Raw genomic sequence first — 13,978 nt, 5'->3', positions numbered from 1 at the left:
TCCTGTCGTTCTCATTTTTGAGACGTTTGTATTCCTTTTTGCCTACTCCATTTACTGCATTTTTATATATTTTACTTCCATCAATTCAATTCAATTTTTCTAGTGTTACCCTAGGGTTTCTACTAGCTCTCGTCTTTGTACCTGTTTGATTCTCTCCTGCCTTCACTATTTCATACCTCAAAGCTACCCATTCTCCTTCTACTGTATTTCTTTCCCCCCATTCCTGTCAAATGTTCCCTTATGCTCTCCCTGAAACTCTGTACAAACTTTGGTTCTTTCATTTTATCCAGGTCCAATCTTCTTAAATTCCCAACTATTTGCGGTTTCTTCAGTTTAATCTACAGTTCATAACCAATAGATTGTGGTCAGAGTCCACATCTGCCCCTGGAAATGTCTTACAATTTAAAACCTGGTTCCTAAATCTGTGTCTTACCATTATATAATCTATCTGGTATCTTTTAGTATCTGCAGGGTTCTTCCATGTATACAACGTTCTTTCACGATTCTTGAACCAAGTGTTGGCTATGATTAAGTTATGCTCTGCCCAAAATTTTACCAGGCGGTTTGCTCTTTCATTTCTTAGCTCCAATCCATATTCACCTACTATGTTTCCTTCTCTCTCTTTTCCTACTCCCGAATTCCAGTCACACATGACTATTAAATATTCGTCTTCCTTCACTACCTGAATAATTTCTTTTATCTCATCATACATTTCATCAATTTCTTCGTCTTCTGCAGAGCTAGTTGGCATATAACCTTGTACTACTGTAGTAGGCGTGGGCTTCGTGTCTGTCGTGGCCACAATAATGCGTTCACTATGCTGTTTGTAGTAGCTTACCCGTACTCCTATTGTTTCATTCATTATTAAACCTACTCCTGCATTACCCCTATTAGATTTTGTAGTTACAGCCCTGTATTCACCTGACCAATAGTCTTATTCGTCCTGCCACCGAACTTCACTAATTTCCACTATATCTAAGTTTAACCTATCCATTTCCCTTTTTAAATTTTCTAACCTACCTGCCCGATTAAGGGATCTGACATTCCACTATCCGATCCGTAGAAAGCCAGTATTCTTTTTGCTGATAATGACGTTCTCTTGAGTAGTCCCCGCCCGGAGATCCGAATGGGGGGCTATTTTACCTCCGGAATATTTTACCCAAGAGGACGCCATCATCATTTAATCATACAGTAAAGTTGAGTGCTCTCACTAAATATTTACGGCTGTAGTTTCCTCTTGCTTTCAGCCGTTCGCAGTACCAGAACAGCAAGGCCATTTTGGTTAGTGTTACAAGGCCAGATCAGTCAATCATCCAGACTGTTGCCCCTGCAACTACTGAAAAGGCTGCTGCCCCTCTTCAGGAACTACACGTTTGTCTGGTCTCACAACAGATACCCCTCCGTTGTGGTTGCACCTACGGTACAGCTACTGTATCGTTAGGCACGCAAGCCTCCCCACCAACGGCAAGGTCCATGGTTCACGGTGGGCGGGGGGTTGAGGGGGTTACAATTTACACTTATGTCATTCAAAGCCAATACTGAGTTCAATGACTTCATTTTTTTCAGAAATTTCTTTCTTAAAGCTTAGTTCAAAATAGCAATTCAGCAAGTCGAGCATATACTATAATTAACTTGTCGAACGTACCTCAAAGTAAGTGAAAACTACTTTTATCGCTGTTGGCTTTTAAAAAACGGATAGTAGCCTCTTCTTTAAATACACGTTCCCTACCAGGGATGCCATGTATGAATTATGCATCCTTTGGAAGTCAGATCTGGAAGATGGAGACATCTTTCCAGCAACCTGTCGTCTTCTAACGTTGTGTCCCAGCGCAGAAGACAGCTCGTCGGTCGTGGGATCTTCTTCGGTGGAGGCTGCTACGCTGTTAACTTGAACCTGTGATTTTGCTTTTTATGGGATTGCACTTGCCTAAGTTAGTCTATGTATCTATAGAGTGTAAGAGTTATGACGGTAGGCTACACTTCTCATTATTGTATCTTGTTTGGTTATTATTTAAACATTCATACATTTTACACTGTCTTTTACAACACTCAACATAACTTTCTTAATTGTACAGTAGCTTTTCCGACAACTTCCGATATAGAGTACGACATGTCCGGCTCCGAAGAACGCCCGAAACATAGTTACACACACGTACGTCCCTTCAGAACGCCCGAAACAGAGTGACTAGCGCAGCCGAAGTACTTCGCCTCCCAGGCGCGCCAGAGCGACCAGAAGATGTCCTAAGTATTACGGTTGCAGTATCGTTACTCTTCTTAGAAACTAGTGAAATTTAATAAACAAAAACGATAGACTCGTAGGGTAACCATGAGAGAGTGTCATACTAAAAACTGGGTTAAATACAATGAAAAGTATATAAATAATTAATAAGACAAGTTAGACGTTTTGGCGCCTAGCACCCGAATGTGCCGACCAAACAGAAGCAAGGTGACCCTCCCATGGGACTGGTACGTACTGTACCATCAGTCTCTTGTACCTCAATCCACCTTTGTACCATGTGTTACTTTACGTGCGTGAAGCAGCATCAAGGCGAGCTTCTAGCAAAATAAAATACTGGCGGGCACAGCCATGAATATCTCTCATTGCCCTCCTTCCTTGATTTACAAAATTTGCCTGTCCTCGAAGAAAACTAACACGTTTGGAAATGAGAAAATTTTGCTACAAATTGGAAGAAAATTGAAGTTTGTAATCTCTCAGTATTTGCCCTACTCTCTCATGCATGGAAATTCTTTAATAACCTAGGAAATTGTTGTTCCGATAGAATCACCCCAATTAACCAAAACCATTGACTTACTGTTGCTAAACTATAAAGTTCAATTCAATTGGAGGACTCTCCCATGGGATGGGTACATGCTGTACCATCTGCCGCTTGTACTTCACAAGAGTTTTCTTTTCTTACCGGCTACATTTATTTGCGTTTCAGAACATGGATTAGAAATGATGCTCTGTTCTTTGCTCCATGAGACCCTTCGTCCTCACTCAAAAAATACCTCATTCCTTCACTGCTGTCTTGGGCACGAACACCCAAGTTTTAATATGGAAGCTGCCGGAAGAATAATGTAGCCGATGATTTAAGTGTGAGAACAAAGAATAATTGTTGCAGATCGATTACTAATGTATCGGGTGATCAAAAAGTCAGTATAAATTTGAAAACTGAATAAATCACGGAATAATGTAGATAGGGAGGTACAAATTGACACACATGCTTGGAATGACATGGGGTTTTATTAGAACCAAAAAAATGCAAAAGTTCAAAAAATGTCCGACAGATGCCGCTTCATCTGATCAGAATAGCAATAATTAGCGTAACAAAGTAAGATAAAGCAAAGATGATGTTCTTTACAGGAAATGCTCAACATGTCCACCATCATTCCTCAACAATAGCTGTAGTCGAGGGATAATGTTGTGAACAGCACTGTAAAGTATGTCCGGAGTTATGGTGAGGCATTGGCGTCGGATGTTGTCTTTCAGCATCCCTAGAGATGTCGGTCGATCACGATACACTTACGCCTTCAGGTAACCCAAAAGCCAATAATCTCACGGACTGAGGTCTGGGGACCTGGGAGGCCAAGCATGACGAAAGTGGCGGCTGAGCACACGATCATCACCAAACGACGCGCGCAAGAGATCTTTCACGCGTCTAGCAATACTTTGTTTGTTTTTGGTTCTAATAAAACCCCATCTCGTTACAAGCATGTATGTCAATTTTTACCTCTCTATCTACATTATTCTGTGGTTTATTAAGTTTTAAATTTTATACTGACTTTTTGATCACCCGGTACATGCGCTACTTCCGCAATGCTATAAGCAATATGGCAGCTATTACGTTCGCCCGTTAAACTGATGAAATTCGACTCATACTGCCAAGCACATTTAGAGTGAAGAAGACAGTTGAGCTAACACCAGCGGCACCTCTTTGTGACTGCTATGTCTCATTACCCTCGTCGTACGATGAAGAGCGTTTAGAATAATATACTCGCATGAATGTTAAGCCTTTAGAGCGAATAAAATGAATTTAGAAAAAAAATGTGCTTAGTACATTTATAATGTCAGGTCTTCAGTCGTTGCGCCTTCCGCATCAGAGAGGGAAGTGACCACAGTGGTGTCCCCAGCGACAATGCCATACACAGTAGTGGCACCACGTAATCTTTCCAGATGTGTTTGGATCTTCGTACAGCATCACGATGGACCTATCCGTGCGTTCATACTCCGAGGAGAACAAAAGTTACCAGTTTGATTTCGTCACCATCATATGAACGGAACACCTGAGTTAATGATGTACAGTGCACTGAGCACCCAAAATGGAGTCCTCTGGTTCGCTAAACCGTTAATCTGCGCCTGCAGCAACTACGAGTGGGGAACTCTAACAGTCGCAACTATTTATTTACAGCTCGTACAAAATAAATACGTGTTTCAAAGTTTTACTGACCTTCAAATTAGTCACCAACATTGTGTATAATCCGTTGCCAGCGATGTGGAAATAGTAGGATACCCTCAGCGGTGACAGTTGTGATGACAGTAAGAGCGGCGTGGTTTATTGCCCGACGAATTTGTAGCAATTCTGAAGCGAATGCCTTGAAGTGTTTCCTTCAGTTTAGAAATCGAGTAGATCTCATGGGAGTGCTGTAGGTGGTACAGAACTTAGCAGCCCTATCAGTCAAACAAATCGGTAACAGCTTGCACTGTACGTGCTTGAGCATTTTCCTGCCAAATTATGGTCAGGTCCTGCAGAAAGTGTCATCACTTCTAAGCTGGTAGTAGATTGTGTTCCAAATATCAACTGCTACAAATTCGTCGGGCAATAAACCGCACCGCTCGAACTGTCAACACAACTGGCACTGCTAAGAGTATTCTACGACTTCCACATCGCCGGCAACGGGTTGTACACAATGCTGGTTACTACTTTGAGGGTCAGTAAAACTTTGAAACACGTATCTATTTTGTACGAGCTATAAATAAACAGTTGCCACTATTAAAGTTGCAATCCTCGCATATTCCTGACGTGTTGAGGCCGATGGCCTCGGGTCTCCATCTTTCAACTATAACGGAGCATCTTGTATATTCCACGGTAGCCTGACCTACTTTAATGTAGTGGGTGCTCGATGTGTGCCATACAGATCCCTCACCCACTGAAAACTTCGGTCACGAATTGCCAAGAGAGTGGCACGTTACTCACTCACTAACCTTAATCATTAGTGACCTCTAGCAGAGATATGAAGCAGCACGGAATGACGTACTTGTTTATGTCATCCAAGCGCAGACCGTCTCGATGCCCGGGTCGGTTACCACCAATGTTGTCGCCACAGGAGACACCTCGAAGTACTAAACTTCGTGCACTGTATCCCCCAAATAACCTACAAACTGATTGATGTACTCTTCCTACTGATTAGCATACGCACATTAAGTAAAATTTGATTGGTTTATATCCTTCAGCGGATTGCAATAGTAAATATAATATTTTGAGTAGAACAGAGAATTTCTTGGTCCAATACAAAATAGTCTTCGTTACTTGTAATAGGTAGAGAGACGTCTCCCAGTGCTGTTCTCGAGTGGGTCGTACTCAGGCTCTGCTTGATCTGAAGTAGTGGAATAAATATTGTCGCAGAAGAAGCTGTTGGCTCCGTGGTGTAGTGGTTATGATACTTAACTGTTGCATGGAGGGTCGTCAGTTCAAACCTCGCCTGGACTGTGCATCTTTAGTTTCTATATTCGATTCGAGTACATTCTGGAAGTATCCACTAATATCAAGAATGAGTGTACTGGAATGTTCTGTGGCAGTATATATACTGTTTGTGTTCTAGCTAGAGGCAGTCTGCTCCGCGCTCTTGTATGTGCAAGTGCTGAATAAACCTTCGTAAGTAAAACTGTTCGCCAGTCATCTAATTACACCTTCTCCTACTTGACATTCTGGTGGAGACGCTGGGTAATGGAACTTGTGATAGCGCACATTATCGACGATACAGTGGCTCCCATCAGGCCACGACAGAGCCGCCGTTTACGTGACGACAAACCCGAGTTCGAGTCATATTCAACAGATCGCAAACTACCGGAGGCAAAAGAGGAAGAGGACGTTACGATGACGGCAACTGTGTGCCACCACATGAGACATCCTTCGGGGTTCTCTAGTGACGATGGTAAAGATCCAAACAAGTGGCTGAAGGTATATGAGTGTAGAGCCTAATTTAACAAATGGGATGACACTATGTGCTTGGCTAATCAATTTTTCTAGTTGGAGTGCACTGCCAAGCAATGGTCACAATCTGGGACGTATTCCAGGTGGAACTGCGCAAGTATTTCGGCGACACACAACGACAGAAGTGCAAGGCTGAAGATAAATTAAAGTGCAGGGCACAGCGTCCAGGAGAAACTACATCATCCTACATGCAAGACGTCTTGGAGTTGTGTAAAATAGTGGATCCTAGAATGAAGGAGGAAGATAAGGTAGCACATCTCATGAAGGGTTTTCCCGAGGACATCTATCAAGCCCTAATCCTGAAGCAGGTTTCGACAGCAGACTACTTCATAAAATTGTGCCAGTATACCAAGTCAATACATCAAAAAAGAATTACAAGCAAGAAGTTTGAACGGCTTCCAATCATCGTATCGATGTCTGTGATGGACGCAGCAACTGATTTCACAAGTTTTCTTCGTCAGATAGTGAGAGAGGAAGTTCAGAAGGCACTTCGATAGCGCGGTGAGCAAAAAACCAAGACGCTTCAAGAGGTCATAAGGGAGGAAGTGGAACAGACATTGAAACGAATCTCTCGTCCTTCATTTCCCTTTAAAAAAGGTGAAAAAATCGAGACCCAGGCGCAGTTACGTTCCTACAATGCCGCATGAGAAACCTGTTTGGGCAGCAAGGAAGACTGACGTGTGGAGGACCCAGGATAACCAACCAGTATGTTTCCACTGTTGTCGACCGGGACATGTGGTGCGCTACTGACGAGAAAAGCGGCGGACATTTGATGACGCCTGCGCCAGAAGGCAGCAGACCGATCTTAGCCGACGCCAACTCCGGGACGACGAAGATGAACAAGAAGGTGTGGGTGCAGGACATGGTCACCATCGGCGCAAGCTAGCCGCTGGAGAGGACGTTCCCCAACATGCCGATCAAGGTCTCTATCGCCATTTAGAACGACAACCCGGAAATTTAAAAGGTGCGACATTCCTTGGGGTGAGGCCGCAGAAGAGCAAAGTCCTCCGCCGTCGATCACTAAAAAATTGATTGGATACTAAGTCGATATCCTCATTGATGTCCGACCAGCCCAAGCTCTTGTGGACTCTGGAGTATCAGATTCAGTCATTTCGGAGACGTACCGTCGCCAGTTGCAGAAAACCGTATTCGTTGACAACAAAACACTTTTGAAGGTGGCTAATGTGAAATATGTAAAACTTACAAGAAGATGTACCATTCGTGTGGGTATGAGTGGCCATAAACAGCCGTTACAATTCATCGTCTTACAAGAGAGTAGTCATGACGTCATTCTAGGATGCGACGCTTTGAAAGCTTCTCAGGCAATTATAGATTTTGGGCGCTAGAAGATTATGCTAGACGATATGAGATACTGTGGACAGGAAGATGCGCATCCGAGGGTGTGGAGACTCTGTGTGCTGGATGAAGTGATCATTGCTGCAGTCAGCGGTAGAAGGTAACTGTCACGTGCCATGCCATGCATCAACCCATGGATCTTGTAGTGGAATGTGAGAAAAGCATATCACTGAAGAACAACTTGGTCATCCCAGCCTCTATCGTCTCGTTTAAGAACGGATTCGGTGAATAGTGGATAGTTAACTGTCCCCGAGAACCGCAGATCCATCCAACACGCATGTGCGTAACAAACGCTGAGCCGTTAATTGAAGACCAGCTGAGCGTCATAGAAACCTCCCATGCCGAGTCTGTGGGAGAAATTAGCGCTACGAGACAGGTCTTCTAGCTCGACTATCACCAGATCTCACTAAGGAACAACAGAAGAAGCTACTTGCCATTCTTCAAGAGTTCTCTGAATGCTTCAATCCACAGGTGAAGAGCAAATTAGACAAATCGACGATGAAGCGCCAGGTTAACACTGGAGACCATCAACCAATAAGCCACAGAGCATACCGTGTGTCAGCAACGGAACGTCGAATAATTCGCGACGAGGTAGAGAAAAGATGAAAAATGACATCATTCAGCCTTCGCAGAGTCCATGGTCGTCACCAGTCGTCCTCGTCGGGAAGAAGAATGGCCGTTGGCGCTTTTGTATTGATTACAGGAAGCTTAATAACTAAAAAGGACGTTTTTCCCTCTTCCACTAATTGACGATACACTAGATTTTCTGAATAGGGCTAAATTCTTCTCAACCATGGACATGTACTCGCGATAGTGGCAAATCGAAGTAGATGCTGATCGTGAGAAAACCGCATTCATCACCCCTGTGGGCCTTCATGGGTTTAAGGTCATGCAGTTTGGTTTGTGTAATGCACCAGCAACTTTTGAACGGATGATGGATAATCTTGTAAGGCACCTGAAGTGGAAGATGTGTCTTTTTACGTAGATGACATTATAGTGTTCTCAGAGACATTTGATGAAGATATAAAAAGACTGAGGGCCGTTCTTGTCTCCAAAAAGTTGGACTGAAACTTAATCGATGAAACTGTCTCTTTGGAGTAAAGGAAATCAAAATACTTGGACACCTTCTGTCAAATGAAGTTGTGCGGCCAAATCCAGAAAAGGTGAGATCAATAACGGAATTTCCTATTCCTAAAAGTATTAGAGATGTGAGAAGCTTCCTCGGATTATGCTCTTATTACCGTCGTTTTATCAAAGAATTTTGTATCAAAGCCAGGCAACTCCAAGAGTTGTTAAAAGCTGATGCCAAATTTATCGGGAGTCTGCTCAACAAGACTCTTTCGATATGCTGCGAAAAGCTCTGACCCTGCACTTGGTCTCTATGATGTGAGAGCACCTATGAAACTACACACAGATGCCAGCGGGTATGGGATCGGTGCTGTTCCGGTGCTAATTTCGGATGGAAAAGAGAAAGTTATAGCCTGTGCTTCTAGGACGCTAACGAGAGCCGAGAGAAACTACTCAATTACAGGAAGAGAATGTCTTGCTGTGCTCTGGGCCATGTGCAAATTTCGACAGTATCTCTATGGAAGGCCATTCGCAGTTGTCGGATGATTTCCAACGTCTGCTACCGGCAGTAGATGGATTATTGTTTGCAGAGGTTATCTGACACGCTACGCCATTACAAAAGCTGTGAAAACAGCTGAAGCAGCCGAGGTAGTCAAGTTCATCGTGGAAGACATTGCATTAAAACACGGTGCCCCAAGGTCATTTATTACGGATAGAGGGAAAGTTTTTCAATCGAATCTTGTGACGTTTGCCTACAACAGCGCCAAACAAAACACCACAGGATTTACGCCATTCTTCCTGGTGCATGAGCGTGAGGCGACTACGATGATGGATACCGTGTTTCCGTTACAACCTGATGACGTGAGCGACGACTACAACGGCCAGGTGTTAACGAAATCTGAGGAAACTTGGTAGTTAACTGAACTCCGTACGTTGCAGGCTCAAGAAAACGAAAGCCGAAGGTATGACGCGAGCCACCACCCTGTTGTCTACCAGCCTGGTGACCTCGTCTGCATTTTCACTCCTGTTCGGAAGGTTGGTCTCTCTGAGAGGCTCCTCAGGCGCTGCTTTGGACCTTATAAGGTTGTAATACAGTTGACTGATGTTACGTACGAAGTTGAAAATTTCGACCCCGACACAAGTCGACGAAAGATCAGAGATACAGTCCACGTCTTTCGAATGAAGCCCTACAAGGATCCGGCAACCCAGGAACAATTCGAAGCTTCAGCGACAGGCAACAAGTGGAAAGGTGACGAAGAGCGTAGCAGCAAAAGACGTTCTAAGAAGATCACCGCCAGGGCGAGAATCAGCCATCAGGAGTCGGAGTAAGCAGGACAGATGGCTCGTTCCCGGACTAGGAGGACGTAACACCGGGCCGCTCTACTCTTAAGGAGTGAGCAATGTCGCAGAAGAAGCTGAGTAGCTCAGTGGTCGCTGGTACGGTATCTCAGCGTATTCGGTAAGAGAGCTGATTGGCCTCTGTAATAAGAAAACTGAGTGGAAGGATCAACAACGAACTTGAACGGATGGTACGTGACGTCCGCAGCCACCAAACACAACGATCAACAACGAACAAAATAAAAAAAAAGTGGTGTAGTGGTCATGATACTAAATTACTGCATGGAGGGTCGTGAGTTCAAAACTCTCCCGGAATATCGAATTTTAATTTCCATATTCGGTTCGAATACATTCTAGAAGTATCCACAAATCTTAAGAATCATTGTACTGGAATGTTCTGTAGCTGTATATATACTGTATGTGTTCTGGCTGGACTCAGTTCGCACCGCGCTCTTGTATGTGCAAGTGCTGAATAAACCTTCGTAAGTGAAGTTAGTGTTCGCCATTCATCTAATTACACCTTCTCCTACGTGACATTATTTTAAGGTTTGCTGCGTCAGCAAATCAATTTTATATGCCACTGCTGACTGTGGCCACCACTGTATATTATCGTCCACTCACCTGAGAACGTACAAGGTTATTTGTAATAGATCTGCTGCGCGTTCGTCGCAGGTAACAGCGACTTCCTGTGTGGTGCAGCTGTGCGAGCAAGCAACAGCGACTGGCAGTAAATGCAGCTACACCAGCACGTAAGGAATAAAATGCGCGTTTCTCTGTTTAACAACCTTATGACTAAGATGACGTCGGTATTACGTTATTCTTATCAGACGCAATCGTTACTCAGAGAAGTCTGATAGCCAAACTATCATCACGTTATTAGCAAAAAGGCATTTTTTGTATCATTTTATATCAGAAGCAGGCGGATCAGACCACTTCTGTTCAATACAATAATTGTGATATTAACGCTATCAAGCGGGATTGTTAGTGGTTGATCACTGTCTCAGGCTTTGAATGTTGATTTGAGTTACTTCAACAACAGATATGATAATATAAAAATCGATGTTTCTCGTATTTAACTGGATTTGAAACTTATGGTTTAATTAATAGCTGTCGCAATCTCCCGTTACAGAGCCCTCTTCCGCTAATACTTATGTGGCTCTTGTAAAACGTCCATCAGACAGGGGCCTAACGCACAAAATCGCCGATAATGGGCTACGGGTAATTGTATAAACGTCTTTTTGTGGCCCAAATGTTCACCTGACCGCCTAAAACACATAGTTCTTCCTGTCGTAAAAGTTCAAAAGTCGAAAGAGTAAATAGCTCAGACTCAGAATATCTATCCCTGCAGCATGTGTCACGCACCAAATGAAACGTTAACTTGTAATAAATTGAAATTAAGTCACAGCCATAGCCATATATATTCTTCCACATGCAAAAAAAACAGTGAACTGCTGAACAATAGGTCTACAACACATTTTTTCAAACCATCAACACACTTAATACATCTCTACATCTCGTAATTCCTAGTGTTTCCTTAACTCAGATGTAATTAACAACAATTTCAATCGGATATTCTGGCCTGGCGCAAGCAATAGCATTACGTCACTCACACATGGATTTAATGCAAAGACTTCATTAAACAGCGATGTTCTTCCAACGTTCCTTGCGAGACGGACCGTCGTCAGGTTGCCGTAACCATTCACGCTGCAGAGGGCCATGTACTATGATGTCCCACTGCGCATGAAATGGCCCCTAGAGCTCCAGGGGACAGAAAGGTCCGCCGAATAATTCGTGCCGATACAGTTGCGCACTCATGGCACAGAGGAGGAAATACGTCGCTGGCACGGAGGACCTCTGGTGACGCTTGTCTTGCAGTCTGTCGTCCTTGTGATGGACGCAGTCCGGGAGGGCAGTGGGTTGTCGATAAGCAAACATGTTTGTGAAGGGTTGCCGATACATATAGGCGAACGGCGGGTACGTAGCGTTTCACACTGTCAAGTTGTACATACACTGATCATTATGAATACTGCTCACCGCGATGTTGGATGCCACCTGCTGGCGTTGGGGGCACATGACGTAGTAACAAAAGAATTTAAACGGAGCAGACAAGAACAGAGGGTCACCATATCGAAGATATGTCACCTGCTCTACCTGCGACTGAGCCTATGTGATCGTCTCATGTCAGATTTCAACAAACCGTTACAGCCAGGTATTATACTAGTTTGGCAATTCCATCTGTCACTCACTGATGCTGTAATCATAGGATACAAAGTTTTTTGGTTTTGAGAAGTACACAATTTTACATTTAGCGTAAGATGCCTGTCATTCAAACACATTGAAATCTTATCAAGATATGACTCAATATATCTGCAGCTTTTTTCAGACAGCTGCATCATCTGCAAAAAATTTGATGTTACTATATCGGTGAGGAAATCATAAGGATGAAACCGACTAGGACATGATGTGTTCCCTGGACACTATGAAAGGAGGTACTAGGTTCTTAATAGGGTATAACCATTGACATCAATGCACCTTCTGTAACGTGCTTCCATCCTGGTCACAAATTTTGTAACGAATTCTTGTGGTATGGCGTTCCAGGCCACCATAGTGCTGTTGACTGCTGTTTGATGTCATTACGGCATGTGGACAGGCAGCAATACGTTTGCCCAACGGATCCCACATGTGTTCGATGGGATTTAAGTCCGGGCAACGGGCGGACCAGTCAGTTCTCTGAATTCCCTCTCGTTCCAAAAGCTACTCCTCCTGCGCTGTTTGATGCTGTCATTCATTGTCATCCATAAAAATGAATGCACCCATAAAGAGACGCGCATGAGAAAGGAGTAGCGTGTCACAATAACGTTGATCGATAAGTGTGCAAAGTTCAAATATTTGGCGGTCAGTACGCCCACACAATATTATGTCTCCTCTCACCAAAAGATTTCGACCACCAAGACTATCATATTTACACCTCTCGCTGTTTGAGGGTTCGTAACCCTCAGAGAAACATGGTATAAAATGATGGTTATGCGGTGCGAGCAGGCACAATTCTACATGGGCATACAGACCTGCAACAGTACGCTCACCAGTCAGCATTGTTGGAATACTGTACTCGTTCCCCATGTCTATCTTTTCAGGAGTACATTCGGCCCAGACTTCATTGTTATGGATGGCAATGCGTGACCCCTTCGAACAACTACGGTGGAGGAACTCCTGGAACGAAAGGATATTCGATGAATAGACTTATTTGCCCGTTCCCTTGACTTAAATCCCATCGAGCAAGTGTGTGTAGCGTTGGGAAGACATATTGCTCCATATCCATATGCACCAATGACGATCTAGTATTTGTCAACAACTGGTGGAGGGCAGTATCCCTTCCTACAAGAATTCGTTAGCAGCCTTATGGGAGAGCGAAGCAGTGATGGCACTACCGTCGGTGTTGATCACTCCTAGTACAGCCTCGATTACTAAACGGTCGTAAAATTTACAATTTCAGTTGGTACTAGATCGCGGTTCCAGTCCATTTGGTATTCTAAGAATAGGACACGAACGTTTGTACTTGTTTTGTACGTGAAATACTGTTTGAGACCTTTTAACTATAATAAACTAGTAAATAAACTACAAATAATGACGTCCTTGAATAAAATGTGAAGTAGTAAAATTTTCGATGATTTAGTACCAACGTGGCATTTTCCCCACCATGTATTCTTTTTATGTGATATCGGAGAGATCATCATAAACGACGGTGAGGTCATCGTAATTATTGCCTATGATTTAAGATGGCATTTCTATTCGTCTCGCTGCGTATTTCTTTAAGTTACCTTGTGAACTGTAGTAGTTCTTTCTATTTATGCTCAAAGTTCCCTCAAGTTACCCTACTTAGCAGTGACACAACGTGTCAAAGCTACTTTCGTTCTTCAGCCCTACACACCAGTGTATTAAATTCCCTGCACGGTCATTAATATACAATGTAAACAGCGAGAGTCACAATACACTTCTCTGGCGCA

This window comes from Schistocerca piceifrons, chromosome 4 (genome assembly GCF_021461385.2).
Source record: "Schistocerca piceifrons isolate TAMUIC-IGC-003096 chromosome 4, iqSchPice1.1, whole genome shotgun sequence".
Classification (NCBI taxonomy): Eukaryota; Metazoa; Arthropoda; class Insecta; order Orthoptera; family Acrididae; genus Schistocerca; species Schistocerca piceifrons.
Note: the sequence above shows the minus strand (reverse complement) of the source record.